This window comes from Coffea eugenioides, chromosome 1, assembly GCF_003713205.1.
Source record: "Coffea eugenioides isolate CCC68of chromosome 1, Ceug_1.0, whole genome shotgun sequence".
In the NCBI taxonomy this organism is placed as follows: domain Eukaryota; kingdom Viridiplantae; phylum Streptophyta; class Magnoliopsida; order Gentianales; family Rubiaceae; genus Coffea; species Coffea eugenioides.
The window spans coordinates 14,434,785-14,453,370 of record NC_040035.1 but is presented as its reverse complement, the minus strand read 5'-3'; positions in this window follow the sequence as shown (position 1 = coordinate 14,453,370).

Here is an 18,586-nt window from a genome sequence, read left to right as displayed (position 1 = left end):
ATCCTTGAGCACCCCGGAAGGAGGGTCCATAACAGCTAACACGTGCGTAGGAATGGCAGAAAGTACATGTTTAATGAGTATGAGCCGTCCCCCTTGGGAGAGAAATTTTTTCTGCCAGCCCGCAAGTTTAGTAATAAATTTGTCTATTAAGAATTGGAAGTACACCTTTTTCCGACGTCCAGCATATAGATTGCATCCCAGATAAGGGAGAGGCAGAGATCCATGCCCGAAACCGGTCATCTGCTGAATTCTACGAATTTGGCCAGAACCACACCGACGCGATGCTATGAATAAACTCTTTTGGTTGTTAACCCGCTGTCCAGCTGCATTCTGATATATATTTAAGAAATGAACCAAATTCCCTACCGACCTCCTATCTCCCCGAGCAAAAATTATGATGTCATCAGCGAAAGACAAATGTGTGACCCGTACGCATCCACGTGGTGTTGCATAGGGAGCCACACTGCCATCAGCTACTTGTGCATTCAGTCCCCTACTGAGAGCCTCGGATGCCAGAATAAAGAGGAGAGGGGACAGAGGATCCCCTTGCTTGATCCCGCGGGACGCCTGGAAAAACCCCCTGGCCCTGCCATTGACCAACACAAAAAACCAGCTGTGGGAGAGGTTATTCAAAATAAGCAAAATGAATCGATAGTCAAAGCCGAACTTGCAGAGGAGTTGCCGAAGAAACCACCATGACACCCTATCAAAAGCCTTCATCATGTCCAATTTGAAGATGCAGTTGTGTCCGCGGGCCTTCCTGTTAAGGGAGGCAATCATTTCTTGTGCCAGTAGAACATTCTCAGCAATATCGCGACCAGGGCAAAACGCGGATTGCTCCAGAGATATAATGCCCGGGAGAAAACCCTGCAACCGATTGGCAAGGACCTTTGTAAAAATTTTGTTTACAAAGGTGCACAGGCTAATGGGCCGGAAATCTGAAAATGGATTCGGCTTCTTCGGGATTAACACAATCAGAGTGCTAGCAATTCCTTTTGGGATCGGAGTCCCAGCCAAAAAATCCCTGGTCGCAGCTAAAACATCAGGGGCCACAATATTCCAGCAATGGCGGAAAAAAATGCCAGTGAAACCATCCGCGCCCGGGGCACTATCCTCGTCAAGCTCGAAAACCACCCCCTTGACCTCCTCCATTGTAACCTCCCTTAATAAGACTCCATTTTGATCTGCAGACACCAGGTTCGGTATGTGAATGAGAAGATCATCAACATTGCTGACCTCCTCAGCTGTAAGAAGACGCTGGAAAAAACACACTGCTGCCTGGCCAATCCGGTCGTCATCCTCGAGCCAAGTCCCCCCCTCATCCTTAATGCGGTGAATGGCCAGCTTTGTACGTTTCTCTCTAACCGATGCATGGAAATATCTTGTATTAGCGTCCCCATCCTTTAACCAACGCAAGCGCGCTTTTTGATGCCAGTAGTCCTCTTCAACCCGGAGACTTTGCAATAGGCAGGCCTGTGCCCGATGAAGGTCAGCCCTCGCCTCATCCGTCGGGGAAGCCTCGAACAAGATTTCCTTTTGCTGAACCTCAAACTCACTCTGTCGGACAGCCTGGAAGATGTTTCCAAAACGCTGCTTGCTCCAGTGCCGTAAACATGCCTTCAGACGTGGTTAATCAACTATACATAAAAAAAACTAAAATACTAGTTACTTTAGTTTTTGGGATATATTTTTAAATACTAAGTAATTTAAAATTCTAGTTAGCTTATATCTTTTTAAATTGTCAAATTGCTAGTAATATACATTTTTTTTATTTTGAAATGCATATATTAATTTTTTTGCTCTATACAGATTATCTTGAATTTTCTAACAGTGTAATAAATAAAACAAGAATAAAAATATAAGTAAAACTAATTATAATATTATAATAAATATACATATTAGTAATACTAATAAGAAAATGAAACAAAATAGTGATATAAGAGAAGTGAAAAAAGAAAATATTAAAATAAGAAAAAATAAAAATAAATAAAAGAAAGTACTGGAAAAGGAAAAATAAGTGAATGAATAAACAAAAAGGAAACAAAATAAAATAGTAAAGGAACTTTTGTCTTAAAATCAAATAGGGGACAAAGTGCTTATCTAATAAGTTCAGAGAAGTAAAGTTCAAAAGGTTTTTAGGGCATTTAACCCATAGTTATATTGTGCCTCCTAGTTTGTTCCATGTGTGGTATCAAAATCATCACATCAGCAAAGCTTTCAAAATGCATCTTAGGCATCCCATCTCTCCAAAACACATTCAACAACCCACCATCTTTATCAAGTTGAAATGTGCAGAAAAAATGTGCATCATTAGCTTGATGAACCTTAAATTTGTCAAGCAAAGATTTCCCCAACATCAATTAGGCTTTTTCTAAGTGATTGCTTATTTTGGACATCCTGCTCTAAAAAATTGACATTTTCAATTCCACGAGCTTGGTGCATCATGTCTCTGTAAGCTGTTTTTTCTCCTACACCTGAATTGAATAATGAAGCCTGCATTTTCCCAACGATAAGTGTGAAATTTCAAGTAGACGAAATGAAATGTTTTTGTTTATCATCGATCGGAGGATACTTATGATTATCATCAAAAACAACTACTCCCCATAAACCATCAACAATTTGAATTTTGGCCAGAGCTTTACTCTTTTTCTCTCCTTATTTGTAACACCGAATTTCAAAATATCCTTCACATGAATGAAGAAAATAGCATGAAATTAGCCCACTTTTAGACCATATTTTTTTCACTTTTCTTACCCCAAAACCTTTTGATATGGGATATACATTATATGCATATTGCCTAATCCTCACATTTGAAGGTCATTCCAATTCTAAATTCTCATTGATACTATGTGAGGACTCGTAAATTTTCCTTATTTTTATATTATTTTCTCGTATGCATTTTCTTCATTATACCTTATTATATTGATTTTTCCAGACATTTTATAAGTGAGTAGAGTTTTTAAAATATTTTCCTAGTTTAAGTTAGTTCATATTCAGTTTGAAGCGTATTATGGATGTGGGGCCCACTAGTGCGCTAAGTGCGATAAATTTTTGCCGATTAATTGAAGTTTTGTATTAAGGAATATTACTGTACAAGGTGTTAGGAGACAATTAGAGGTTAGTTAGATAAATTACCATTGGTAGACAAAAGGGATAAGATTAAAACCCTAAAAAGGAGCCAAGTGTCACTAGGCTATTAGAAGTTGGACTTTTGACCAAGGTTAGCAACTTTACTGAAATCAGATTTTTGACCAAAATTCATTCATTTTCTTGTCTCCTTTGGCCGAAATTAGTGAGAGAGAAACCAAGAGAGTTCTTCATCTTCCACTTCAAGTTCCAACCGATTAAATCGCGAACTACTCCATAAAAGTACTAGTTAAGGTAGTTTTCAAGGTGTTTGTGGAGCTAATTTGGGAAGAAGAACTCTAAGCCACCATCTTTCTTGAGGATCCAAGGTACTTTGCTTGTAAAATCCCTCTTTGTTTCTAATAATTGTCAATTAGTGGATTGGAGAGGTTAAATATGTAGTTTTGTGGACAAGTTTATGGTTGGAAGTAGGGGCAAGGTGAATTTCAGTTTTTATAGTAAATTTTCTGTCCTCATATGATGATTGATGTTTAGCCATGATTTGGTAGTTGTCATGAGTAATTTTGAGCTTGAAAATGCTAGTTTTGCTTGCCTTCAAAGAATTTCAGCTAAAGTGCATGAATTTCAGTTTTAGGGTTTCCAATTTGCCCTGTTCTGCCCGGTCCTGTTTGACCATGTTAGAGACTGAATTAGGCTTAGTACAAAAAATTAAAGTTGTAGGAAATGATGTTTTATAGTTTCCTGTAAAATTTCAGCTCAATCGGAGAACTGTAACATGTGAAATGACCAAAATACCCTTGACTGCCCATAAGCCCTGTTTCGCGGACAGTTTTCTGTCTTCGTAGAGATTTCAATTTTTGACTCTGAAAATGCATGATTTAGCTTTGGAGGCCTTCATAAGAAATGTAGGTGCTTTGAAACTCCATAAGATTCGCCTCAATCGGACTTGTGTAGCCTGAGTTATTGTCATTTGAACTCAGTGCTGTTAACCAGCCTGATGGTGAAAGTCTGGTTCTGTACTTTGTGATTTGACCTAGATATACTATGAACTGGATTGAGTAGTCTTCATAAAAGTTGTAGCCCTCTGTCTTAGCTTCGACACGATATAAATTGTACCCCAATCTAATAAGCGTAGCTTCGGTTGTGTCCGTTCCGCTAAGCGACGTCAAATCTGTTTTTTGTTTTCTGACTTAAACTTCATTTCCGGACATTTTCCTAGCTTGAATTTGTACTTGTACGACTTTGAGCCTATTGAACGGCTATTGAAATGAGATTATTTTGTGTGTGACTTTAGGACTAATTGAGGAAAATAATGAAGCCATAAATGGCTGGAATATAGCAAAATACAGAGGCCATGCTGCCCAAAATTTTAGGGCTATGCGATTCCTTCAAGTTGAATTGATCTTGGTAAAAATGAAGGGTTTTGGGGGTTGTTTGTAACCCTAGGACCAACTGTTATCTTTTTGCTCAAAAGTCATATGTTATTCTTTTGTACTAGTACTTAACCTGGGAAGGCATACGACTTGTAGTCGAGTCTCATTTATGCATTCCATTTACTGGGTTTGTGGATGTGGGAACTATAATTATTTTATCTTGGTTATTTTAGGGTTTCTTAGTGATTAAAGCTACTTTGGGTAAAAAATTTTGAAGTATGTGTACTGGAACTGGTGAGTGTACCACTCCCCTCATTTGTTGTTTAACTTGGTTTCTGTACATGAAATCTGTGATTTGAATGACTGTACTATCTGTTTATTCTGTTTGAGATGAGAGTGTACTTTATCACACTCGTTCTCTTGGTTGACTGTATGCTTACTTACTGTATATACTTGACTCTATTATCTGCATCTGAGTCTGTTCTGATGTCGTTTGGAGGCTTGTATCCAATGACACTTCGGTGATCTCTGAGTTCAAAATCTGTGGTTAGTTACTCGAGTTGAGCCGGCAAGGGTCTGGTCGATTAGATAACGAACCACGGTAGTCCGTTTCTGGGAATCTTTGAGTATTGAGACTCTTGATTCCGGTATACTCGAGTATTACCACTTCTGTTTCTGTTGAGGTGTTTGGGCCCGGTAAGGGGTATGTTCAGTGGACGGAATTTGGTGTAAAGTGGGATCTACGAACATAGTTGTTCTTTATACGTTGACGAAGAGTCAACGAGTTTGGTTCAAGTACGGCAATGGGAATTTTGGCTTCTGAGAGCCACCTGTATCCTTTCTATCTAAGGTGTCTGTTCATTTCTCTATGTGATATGCACAAGTGACTAATTGAACATGAAATTCCATGACTCTTGACTGCTATTATTTTGGTACCTCATTGAGCGTAAGCTCACCCCCTTCCCGTTATCTTTGTTTTCCTTTCAGGGGCAAACTTTGAATCCTTGATTTTGGAAAAAAGGGTTGAGCTAGTGTAAATATTATTTTGTTAAGCTCTTTTGTAACTGAAACCCGAATTGTATTTTTAATTGTATGAATACTTTAGCTTGTACTTTAGTTAATTTGTTCAAGACTCCGATGTATATAAGTATTTAACCTTATTTTTTAAAAGTGTATTCCTTTGAGATGTTATGCTTCTATGACTTTGGTGAACGTTTCTTGTAACCGTTGGACGATCGGGCAAGCGCGGTATTTGAAAAAATTTTGGGTTAGCCATTGCCCTGAATTCGGCCAACTTCCAGCCGGATTGTGACGTGGCCATTTTCGTTTCGTTTTCGTTTTCGTTTTCCTGTTTTTTTTTTTTTGTTGAGGTGTTTCATCGAAGTTCCGTATCACCGTATGGTTTGGTAAGTTATATTTTGTCTTGGTGGTCTCCAATTGTTCATTTTCTTTGGGTTCCATCACGCGCAATATAGGGTTTGTGAGATTCGACTCCGTAGTCCTAGCGAGAGCTGGGCAGGCGGTCCTCCGAACCCTTTGGTTCGCCTTAGGGGGAGATGGGGCTGTCACATACTACATTGAGTTAATGGGTTGTTCAAAACCGGTAGCATGGCTTGTATCTACAAAATAAACAACCATGTGAAAAGTACAAAATATATATATATGGAGTACTTAAGTAGATCTTTATCATTTACTCAAATTACAAAGTTGGAATGAACAAAGAGAGAGTACGGAACAAATACTTTTTTTTTTTGAAGTCTAACTTCTGATAATCTCTAAGCGACTTAGACATTTTCTTCTCTAATCTGCAAACATATTTTGGCAAATGAGAAACCCATAGGATAACAAAGAAAGTTTTTTTTCTGAAAAAAAAAAATCAAAGGCAAGTGTTAAAAGAAAAATTATCAAGAATGCCTCTATATTCTAATTAAACATCGATACCAAAGGAATATGACCCGTGATGTAAAACCCACAAATAGCAATCTCTGTATTGTATTTAAACATCAAAAGGAAAGGAATATGACCTATGATGTAAAACCACAAATAACAGCGCATGAATCAAATCCCTTAGGAGCCTACGATCACGAAGAAATCTAAATTGTTGGTGGAATTTGCTGAGAGAGTGTGAAAAATGGGGAGTGAAAGAGAAAAGCTGTATTGCCAATTTACCGCCACTGTGCATGTTTTAATTCGACAATTAACAGGAAAGTTTTCAATTTTGCATTTGTTTTCCAATTGCCATATATAACAATAACAATTTCTGTTAGCTACTCGCATGGAATATGATGTGACAAATAGTATCCAAATGGAGCTCGGTCATCGATTGTTGATACGGTCCGCGATCAACACATTTCGAGACACGTAGCACGTTTGCCCAAGGATCTAGCGAGATTGTCCAACGCTTGGATTGCGGGACCTAAATCCAAAACGGACGACACGAATTGGTTGAAGGTGGTAGAATGATGACTCCAATTGAGGTGTTTACTCTAGTGGATAGGTCGGTAGAACAATCTAGGACAATTCGCGAGATTGCTCAAGAACCCTTACCTAAACAAGTGAAAGGATCGAATGCTCTCAATAATTTGAAGAGAAACAAACCAGAATTTTATTATAAAAATTGTGTACCCGTTAACCCTACAAAGTGAGCCTTATATAGGCTAAGGGGCTAATGAAACCCTAGGAAACTAGCCCTAGGGTACTAGTACACTTTGTTTAACATGGGAGAATGTACATGCCCAAATATATGTCACATAAACCTGAGAAAACACTTCAAAATATACATAGTAGTAAGTTTACAAACCAAAAGGAAACATTGTATTAAGATACATTTAGGGTTTCCAACTTCCACGGAGCTATACAAAAGGGTGTTTATACAAGCTCAATTCATTCTTCAAAATGATCATTGGTCCAAAAGATGGTTCCCTGTAAGGAAAACAAGGATAACGGGACGGGATGAGCTAAAAGCTCAATGAGGTACCAAAAGTATAAATGGTAGGAACAGTAGAACTCATGAAAAATAACTTTTAAGGCACATATTCACATCAAATACAAGAGATGAAAGAACACCACAATGTAAAGGATACAGGTGGCTCTCAGGAGCCAAATCCCCGTTGCAATACTTGATCCAGTCTCGTTGACCCTCCGTCAACGTTCAAATGAAGGAACCAATCTCGTAGAACACCACTTTAACGCCAAAGTCCCGTTCACCAAACATACCCCTTACAGGGCCCAAACGCCAAACAGGAACAGGAATGGTAATACTCGAGTATACCGGAATCAAGAGTCTTAATACCCAAAGATTCCCCAGGAACAGGCACCCATGGATTGTCAATTACCTCGACCAAACCCTTGCTGGCTCGATTTAATTAACTCCCCATGAGGTTGAGCTCAAGTTAACAAGAAAATCGTTGGACTCACTTCCAAACGATCTCATAACAAGCGCAGGTCACAAGTTCAAGTTCATAACAAGTACAGGTAAGAGATTCCAGTTCAATCATTTCAGGCAAGAGAACGAGTATGATAAAGTACACCCTCGTCTCATTCAGAATAACAGAGTTCATAGTTATCCATGTCACACATTTCAAGTATAGATGAACCAATCAAACAAAAATTCAGGGGAGTGGTACACTCACCTATTAAGGCGACATAACGTTCAGAATATCTTTCCGGGTAACACTTTCAATCACCGATGAACCCTAAGATTAATCAAGAGAAAATATTACAGTTCCTCCAGCAAAAGTTAGGTGAATCGAAGACAATTCAAATACTACTAGTATTTTGGACATATGATTTTGGAAGTGAAAAGAGTACATTTAAACCAAAGGACATAAGTAAAATATTTGGAAAACTCATGCTCGCTCGTAAAACTTTGAAATATCCATTTGAGTTGAAGAAATGAAGAAAACGTATTTCTATTAGTCGTAAATTTCATTTTTTGCAAGTGTACAAGTTTCGGCCAGATTCGACCTTAAATACCTCGATAAAAGAGGACGCAAATATCCTAGATGTTTCATATGGTATTTGCTCTCAAATCGTTACCTAATCCTCGAGTGTAAATTTGGGCAGCACGCCCTTTGTATTTACCTATTTTTCAACCACTTATGGCTTCATTATTTTCCTCAATCAATCCCAAAGTCATACACAATATAAATTCATCACAATAGCCGTTCAATAGGCTCAAAGTCGTCCAAGTACAAGATTTAGCTAGGAAAATGACCGGAAATAAGCTTTAAGCTAAGGAACCAAAAAGGCAGATTCACCGCTACTTAGCCTATCGGACATAACCGAAACTACGCTTATTGGATTGAAGTGAAAGTTATACCGTTTCGAAGCTAAGATAGAGGGCTATAACTTTGATGAAGACTACTTAGTCCAGTTCTCATCCTAAATATGTCAAAGTTATTAAAACAACCCCAGATTTTCCAGTTCGAAGCTCACTGTGAAATTCAACTAGCAGTCCTGATTCATTCAATCATATCTCAGCACACACAACTCCGATTCAGGTAATTACAAAGCCATTTGAAAGCTAATATACAAGGCTATAATTATTAAGAAGACATCAACACCAAATCAGTAGTATTCCCGGCCAAACTAACCAATTACAAAAGCTGATTATCAGTTTCGGACAGAAACAGGGCAGCAGGGGTATTTCAGTCTTTTCACAGTCTATGTTGCTCCTATTGGGCTGAAATTTTGTAGGCAACTATAAAACATCATTATATACAACTTTCATGTTTTATACTAAGGCCAATTCGGCCTCTAACTAGGGGTAAAAGTACCAGGCAGAATAGGAGAAATGGAAACCCTAATCTGGAATTTTCCGCACAACATGGAAATTTTCCGCATTTAGCTACAATTTACGTACTATAGCTTCATTCTAGACTATCCCAAGCCATCATCCATGGCCACACAATATAAAACATATAAAGATAGAAAAATCAAGAATAAATATAAAATTCATCAAAGCTTCACTTCCAACCATAAACACACCAGAAAGCATCTTATTTAGCCACCAATGCCACTAATTTACCACTATTAAGAACAAAGAGAGGATTTCTTCACAACTCACCTTACAACTTAAGAAAGATAGCAACTTAGCACTTCCTCTTGCCAAATCACTCCACCAACTACTTCAATACCACTTAGCAAAGGGATTTTATGGAGAGTTTTGGAGTATAAACGGTTAAGTTGTGAGATTGGGCAAGATTAAGAAGAAGGAAGTTGGAGATTTTTTTCTCTTTCTTTGCTCAAGAATTTCGGCCAAGGTGAGGAAAAAATGAAGATGTTTTTAGTCAATTTTTTGGTTAAATGGTAAAGTAAAAAAGTTGGTCAAACCATCCTCAAGTCACAAGGTGACACTTGTCACCCCTTTTTGTTTGAGCTTATCCTTTTGTCTTCCAAGGTTAATCCCTCTATGCATCCTCTACTTGGCTCATAATACCATGTAATATAATCTCTGTCTATATAACTTAACCAAATTGGCCGCATTTTATCAAACTTACCGTACTAGTGGGTCCCACAACCGGTATACGCTCTTAATTTCTCAAAAACTAATTAATACTAGAAAAATAATTTTAGAACTATATTTACTCATAAAATTATCTAGAAAATTTTTCTAATAAAGAAAATATAGAAAAGGCATGCAATTAAATAAAATAAAGTATAGAAAATAAGAAAATCCACGGGTTATCACAAATGGGCTCAAGTCTGCGACATTAAAAGTCGCGCTAACATTGTACTCCCCAGGTAGCTCTAATTTGTAGGCATTATCATTGACGCATTGGAGCACTCGAAAGGGTCCATCACCCCTTAGGGATAGCTTCCCTTCGCGTTGCTTGGGAAATATTTCTTTTCTCAAGTGTAGCTAAACCCAATCACCAGGTTCAAAGGTCATCTTGCGACGGTGCTTGTTAGCTTGCTGGATGTATTGCTGCGTACGCTACTCAAAAATTGCACGACCAGCTTCATGTAACCTGCGCACAAAATCAGATTTCTTTTCCCATCTAACCTTGTGTGCTTAGAGGGAGGTAAGGGTGCCAAATCAAGGGGAGTCAGGGGGTTAAAACCATATACAATCTCAAATGGTGAGTAGTGTGTTGCACTATGAACAGTTCTATTGTAAGCAAATTCCACATGTGGCAAACACTCATCCCAAGATTTAAGATTCTTTTTAATCAAAGCCCTGAGTAATGTTCCAAGTGTGCGATTGACAACCTCAGTTTGGCCATCGCTTTGGGGATGACTTGTGGTTGAAAACAATAATCTAGTGCCAAGCTTAGACCACAAAGTCTTCCAAAAATAACTCAAGAACTTTACATCTCTATCACTAACAATGGTTTGAGGCATACCATGCAAGCGAACAATTTCTTTGAAGAACAAGTTAGCAATACGAGATGCATCATCAGTTTTGTGACAAGGGATGAATTGACCCATCTTAGAGAATCTATCAACTACCACATAGATTGAGTCATTACCCCTTGGTGACCTAGGTAGGCCCAAGACAAAGTCCATAGACAAGTCTACCCAAGGATGATGTGGAATGGGCAATGGGGTATACAAGCCATATATGTTTGTTTTAGACTTGGCCTTGTGACAAGTGGCACATCTACCAACCATGCGCTCAATATCCCTACGCATATGGGGCCAGTAGAAGTGTTCTTGCAACATTGCTAAAGTCTTAACAACACCAAAATGTCCCATGAGGCCGCCACTATGTGTCTCTCTAACCAAAAGATCACGAATGGAAGAATTAGGCACACACAACTTATCTACATGGAAGAGGAATTCATCATGCAAAAAGTATTTTCCATGCGGGTTCTTAACACAAGCAGCATATATGTCACCAAAATCATGATCATGTGCATAGAGTTCCTTAATCATTTCAAACCCTAATAACTTAGAATCAAGAAAAACAAGCAAGAAATGTCTACGTGATAAGGCATCAGCTACCACATTCGATTTACCAGTTTTGTACTGAATGACATAAGAGAAGGTGTTAATGAAGCTTACCCACTTGGCATGTCTTTTACTCAATTTTGGTTGCCTCTTGAGAAACTTCAATGATTCGTGATCAGTGTGTATCACGAACTCCCTAGGGCGGAGGTAGTGTTGTCAGGTCTCCAAAGCCCTCACCAGTGCGTACAACTCCTTGTCGTACGTGGGGTAGTTTAAAGCAGCACCTCCCAGTTTCTCGCTAAAGAAGGCACAAGGCCTCTTGTCTTGCATGAGGATGGTGCCAATACCTACACCAAAAGTATCACATTCAATTTCTGTGACAGCCCTACCTCCCCCTAAGGTGAACCAAAGGGATCGGCGGACCGCCTGTCCTGCTCTCGCCAGGACTCACTCACTCACTACAGTCCTCAAATAAATTACAAAGTAAATCCCAAATATACATCACCAAATCCTCCATGAATACATATCACAAGCGCGGAACGTACACATACACTCGTTCAATTCCAAACATACATACAATCCTAACTATTACAGAAGATGAATTCCAAATCCAAACTATACACGAGATAATCCATCCAACCACACGAAGAACTTAATACAAGCGCTTCTCTTGCCTCGAGCCCTGTGGGGAGAAAATATATTTTTGGGGTGAGCTAGAAGCTCAGCGAGTATCCAATAAAATCAGTAATCAACCAGTTTCACAATAATGCATTAAATGAAAGCATGAATCAGTGATCAAATGTATATATGTTGCTCTTGTGAGCCAGTGAAATCATCGTACTTAGAACTCTAACGCTCAAATGGATCCAGTTAGTCAAACAGTACAAATGAGCCATTTGCTCCAAATAATCAGGGGTGGAGACGTTGGTTCTAAGCACACGAATTTCAAGTACTCATTTGAGCCAAAATATGTCATGGTCCACATGCAAGCACTCATGATATGCAATCGAGTATGCAATGCAAGAAATAATTTGAAAAGTAACTTTGCAAATGGTTGAGGAATCACTCACCAGCCACGGCTCAGGAACCATCCATCATAGATCATTGCCTGGATCAAGTCCAAACCCTAGATCACAATTATCATGTCAAGCAAGAGGAATTCTAAAAGCATCAAGTTCCTACCACCTTTTGGCATTTTAATCATAATGGAAGCTACACTTATCTGATTGAAACGAATCTTATGGCGTTACGAAGCTAAGACATATACCAATATTTTTTATGAAGACCTCCAAAGTCAAATCGTACATATTCATGGTCAAAACCGAGATCTTAGAGAAAAGTGGAAAACTGGCCGTGAAACTGGGCTTATAAGCAGTCAAGGGTATTTCGATCATTTCACATGCTACAGTACTCAAAATGATCAGAAATTTTATAGGCAGGTAGCTAACTCACATATCTACAACTCTCATGTTTAGTCCAACAACTGATTTGGTCTAAAACATGGAGAAATGTGCGGTCCAAGTTGAGTCCAGAAACATGGTAAACGGAAATTACACTTCTAAACTAACCCTTGTATAGAACCACAAGTACACATATGAAATAGAAGATATACCACATATCTAATTAGGCCACAATGCCCCTTCAATATGAGCCAATTGATAGTTCCAAAACCAATCATAATTAAGCCCAATTCTAACCCCTAACATTGATATGGACCTACACAAGCTAGAATTTCCGTAGGCAAGTGAAACTAGCACATATAACATCAATATTTCACATAACAAAACTATCAAATGTTCTCAAAGATTGGACAGCACTTCCCCTTAAATTTTCTTATTTCCATCCTACAACAACACCAATACCATCTCAATTCAACCACATATTCACATACAAATCATAAGCTATAAAACACACCTAATTAGGGCCACAACACCCTTAAATCTTAACCAATTAAGAGCTCAACAACCAACCATAAGAAAGCCCCAAATTTGAAACCCTAATACTGAAATTTTCCGCACAAATCTAAAATTTTCCGCAAACCATCACACTAATATACACAATCTTCATTTTACACCATATCAAGTCATCATTCATGGCCAACCAATAATTATTATATAAAATCATAAAAATCACCAATAAAATCCAAAATTGGTTAAGCTTTACCCTAAACCATGAAATTATCCACAAAATAGCATATTTAACCTCTACAAACCACTAATTCCACATTAGTAGGAACAAAGAGAGAATTTCTTGATAACTTACCTTATAACTCAAAAAATATGGTAGCTTAGAGTTTTCCCCCTTCCAAACAACTCCACCAACTCCTTTATTTCTCCTTAGTGTACACTTGTACGGAATAGTTTGTGATTTCACCGGTTAAAACTCAAGATTTGAGCAAAGATTAAAGCTAGAAAAATGAAGAACTTTCTCTCTTTTCTCTCTATGATGCACGGCCAAGAGAATGAGCAAGAATGGAAGATATTTCAGCCAAGAAACAAGATAAGAATGAAGGAAAAATAGCCAGTCAAACCTGGCTGCAGAAGTGACACGTCACAATCCGGCCAAAATCTGGCCGGATTCCAGGCCAGATTCAAGGCAGTGGCGATTCAAATTTTTTTTCAAAACTCCAAGACAATCCGGCCAGGTATCCGGCCAAGAACTGGCGGGATTTCCGGCCGGATTCCCCAAAAATATTTCTAGTCAGAAATTTTTTCCTTTTCTTCTTCTTTCGGGCGTCACAATTTCAAAGGTCTTGTCAAAATTTGGTAATGCTAAAACAGGTGCATGTGTGAGTTTGTCCTTGAGGGTAAGGAATACTTGTTCTTGGGCTTCTCCCCAATGGAATTTATCATTCTTCTTTGTCACGGCGGTCAATGGAGCAGCAATGGTGCTGAAGTCTTTGACAAATTGCCGGTAGAAGCCCGCCAATCCATGGAAGCTACGCACCTCAGGGACGGATGTTGTAGTTGGCCATTTCTTGATGGCCTCAATCTTGGACTCGTCTACTTTGATGCCCTGTGAACTCATAACATAGCCTAAAAACACAAGTTCATTAGTACAAAAGGTGCACTTCTTAAGGTTGGCGTATAGACGCGCCTCTCGAAGTGTATTAAGAACTAATCTCAAATGCTCCATGTGCTCATGCTCATTTCGACTATATATCAAGATGTCATCAAAATAGACAATCACAAACTTCCCAATGAAGTGTCTCAAAACATGGTTCATTAATCTCATAAATGTACTAGGGGTGCTAGTCAACCTAAAGGGCATGACTAGCCATTCATAAAGACCATGTTTAGTTTTGAAAGTTGTTTTCCATTCATCGCCTTCTTTCATTCTAATTTAATGATAGTCACTCCTTAAATCAATTTTAGTGAAAATAACAGCACCATCAAGTTTGTCAAGTATATCATCTAGCCTAGGAATGGGATGACGATATTTAACAGTAATAGCATTAACGGCTCTACAGTCGGTGTACATGCGCCAAGTACCATCCTTTTTGGGGACAAGTATCATAGGCACAGCACAAGGACTTAGACTTTCCTTTACCCAACCCTTACCTAATAGGCCATCAACTTGCCTTTGAAACTCCTTTGTCTCCTCAGGACCCATGCGGTAAGCCAGTTTGTTGGGTAGTGGTGCTCCAAGAATCAGTTCTATTTGGTGCTCAATCCCTCGAATGGGTAGTAAACCATCAGGGACCTCATCAGGGAACACGTCCTCGAATTCCTGCAAAAGAGCAACCATACTCGAAGCAATGCCTTATCGAGCTCAGCAACATCTAAAAGCACATGTTTGCAAATCATGAGAAGTACAGGCTGATCAGAATTCAATCTTTCTAACATCCTTAACCTTAATGATCATGTTTTGCTTCCTAGTGGTGGGTTTAATGAGTGAATGGTCATGTGTAACACTAGGTGTGCTCACTTGACCCTTGGTCGATTGCTCACTTGTAGAAGTGGAGCATTTGCCAGCGTCGGCCGCCTTGTGTTTCCTTTTTTGGCGGTCCATTTCGCACTCCCTTTGCAATTTAAGTTTGTCCTCATATACTTGTGCAAGTGTGAGGGGTGTTAGGACCATGCGTTTATCATTGTGCAAAAGAGTGTACTTGTTTGCCCTACCATCAAATGTGACATGTTTATCAAATTGCCAAGGTCTTCCTAGAATGACATGTGTCGCGCATGCATAGGTACAACATCACACACAACTTCATCAATGTAGTTGCCAATTGAAAAAAGAACACGTACCTGTTTGTAGACATGTACCTCACCTTCTTCACTTAGCCATTGGAGGCGGTATGGATGTGGATGTCTAGTGGTAGGAAGGCCCAAGCTCTCAACCATTAGTAAGCTTGCCACATTGGTGCAACTCCCACCATCAATGATGAGACTGCACACTTTATCACTTACTTTACAACGAATGTAAAATAAGTTTTCCCTTTGCAATTGCTCGTCCTCCTTGACTCGGGCGGTTAGCACTCGTCGGGCCATCAAACACCCTATTTCCCCTTGAGTAGGAGAACATTCTTCCTCAGCCGAGTCATCCTCCAAGCAATCGTCCTTGATCAATCCAGGTATATCCTCACAATCATCGTCATCGGAGACGATCTCTCCATTGTGAGTGACTAACATGATCCTCTGGTTCGGACATTGGGACTGGATATGTCCAAACCCTTGGCACTTGAAGCGCTTGATATCTCCACTCCTAGTCTTAGGAGTCTCATGACGTGCCATAGAAGTGGACCTGGATGCATCAACAACTTTGTTAGGGGTAAAATTAGAATTTCGATTAGGAGCATTACCTTGAGCTCGGCTAGATGAAGTTGGGGTAGCCGAATTTCCAGCTTCGTGGGTCGCTCTCCGTGGTTGGTTGCCCCTCCATGAAGTCGAGTTGGAAGTTTGGAAGGTACGGGCTCCTCGCCTCAATTTCTTTCCCCTCTCGGCCTTGATAGCGAGTTCAAGAAGATCATGCATGTCCAAATAATGTTGGAGCTCCAAGGCTTCTTGAAGGTCAGGGTTGAGACCTCTAAGAAACCTCGCCATGGTTGCTTCACTATCTTCTTGAAGGTTCGCCCTCATCATGGCCATTTCGTTCTCCTTGTAGTAGTCCTCCACACGCATGTTACCTTGACTGAGGGTTTGAAGTTTGGAGTGGAGATCATGATTGGAGTAGCTAGGGACAAATCTCCTACGCATCAATGCCTTGAGTTCTCGCCAAGTTCGGACTTGTGGTTCTCCCATTCTCCTTCTTTGGGTTCTCACTTGGTCCCACCAAACTAGGGCGTAGTGGTGAACTCAACGGTGGCAACTTTCACCTTTTGTTCCTCGCTATAGTAGTAACAGTCGAAGACCATTTTGATGCGGCCTTCCCATTCCAAGTAAGCCTCAGGTTCACTTTTGCCTTTGAAAGGGGGCACTTGAATTTTGAGTCCCTTGAGTTCGTTCTTAGGCGTGTCCTTTCCAGGCCTCTTGGTTCTCTCGTCATCTTCACTAGTCGAGTAGTCTTCACAATTTGCCTCCTTGGTGCCATGGTTACTCCGGTTGTGAGACCGAGAACGAGAGCCTCGTGTGAGACTCCTAGATAGCTCCACAAAACTAGTGTGCAACTCCTCCATTTGTTGCTCACTAATTCGCTTGAGCTCGTTCTTCATGGCGGTGAACATCAACGAGTAGTCTGTGGTCGGTTGATTTTGCTCCATGTCCCTCTTTATGCCCTACAAAAGGTTAGTAACAACAACACAAGTATATCCTCACTTCACTCCCTTAGTGTATCACTCAATCTCCTGTGTATCACTCAAAAGCACTCTAATGGACTTACCAAATACCTTTACCTGTTGGGTTAGATAATTGAGAAGGCCGCTCAAGTCCAATAATTGTCACCAACTTTTTCTACAAGAGTAACCAAGAAGGTAAGACACAAATGTGGGTGGAAAATGAAGTGGGAATGGACGAATTTGGAAGGCCAATAGTGGCGGACAGAAATGGAAGTGCGCTAATGGGAACACAAAAGAAAGAAACCCTAGCTTCCTAAAATGTAGGAGTGGGTTCCTAGAATGTAGGAGAGTAATCCTAAAATGTAGGAGAGTGTTCCTAAAATGTAGGAGAGAATGTAGGAGAGTAGCCAAGTGAAAACAAAGGAGTTATCCAAGTGTTTTACTTAGTTTCCTAAATTGATTTGGAAAACAAGTTAGTTTTGGAAACCGTTTAGAAAACCTTTTCTTGAATAACTTTGATTAGCTTCCAAATCCCAACCCAAGTCGGGTTTCCTTAGTAAATTTCGGTCCTCCCCCTAAACCCTCTTCCCAAGTCGGTGGAGATGGCTTATTAAAGCCCTCCACTATAGCCATCACTTACACTCTCGAAGAAGACCAAGTGCAATTCGGAATTTCTGGTCTTAGTGCTCAAGATAATTCTGCTATTGGTCAAGGCAAGAAGATGGCATCTCAAGAAGATGCAAGCAATGTCACTCAATCTTCCCCCCAACGGGCTGCTCCAGAGTTTCCCAAGAATTTTACTCTATGGTATTGCTTTGTTTCTTGCCACCCGAATGCCCTTTCTCTTTTCTTTTTCGTTTCTGTTTTTTTTTTATCGTATCAAACGAATAACACAAACAGCCTGACCGAACTGGAATAAAATTCCAGATTTGGTTCAGTCCACAATGCACAAGTAACGATCAACAATCCCTCAAGAATTCCCACGCAAATTTCAAGAACTTCAAGAATTTCCAGTTTGATTTCAAGAGACTCAAGAAACCCTAGATTCTTGTAGGTTTCCTTCAAGATTCACAAACACCAACTAGTTTTAACAAAAATCAGTTTTGAAAATTAAGCAAAAAACACTTGGACAGATTTGAAACAAAGAAAAGACCCTAGCGCAAGACAAACCCTAGCCACCACTACTAGAGTCTCTTTTGTTTCCTTGTCGCTCACGGACAGTTTGGAACTAACAACAATAACACACGAGTTGGACAGAAATTTTGATGCAACAAATGACACAAAGTACGGTCAGATTGTCAAGGCAACAACCGACGCATGCATGGACAGATTTGGCTCGATAACTTGAGCAACACCCGGACAGAATTTTGTTTCTCTTTTGATGAATACTAGCGACTCAATAACAAGGACAAGTGCAGCTACACGTGGAGATAATACGGGCAGCATGCACGACACAACCACACGAACAGAAATTGATGGCCACGAAGCAACAAACGACTCCGGTCAGATTTGAACCAAA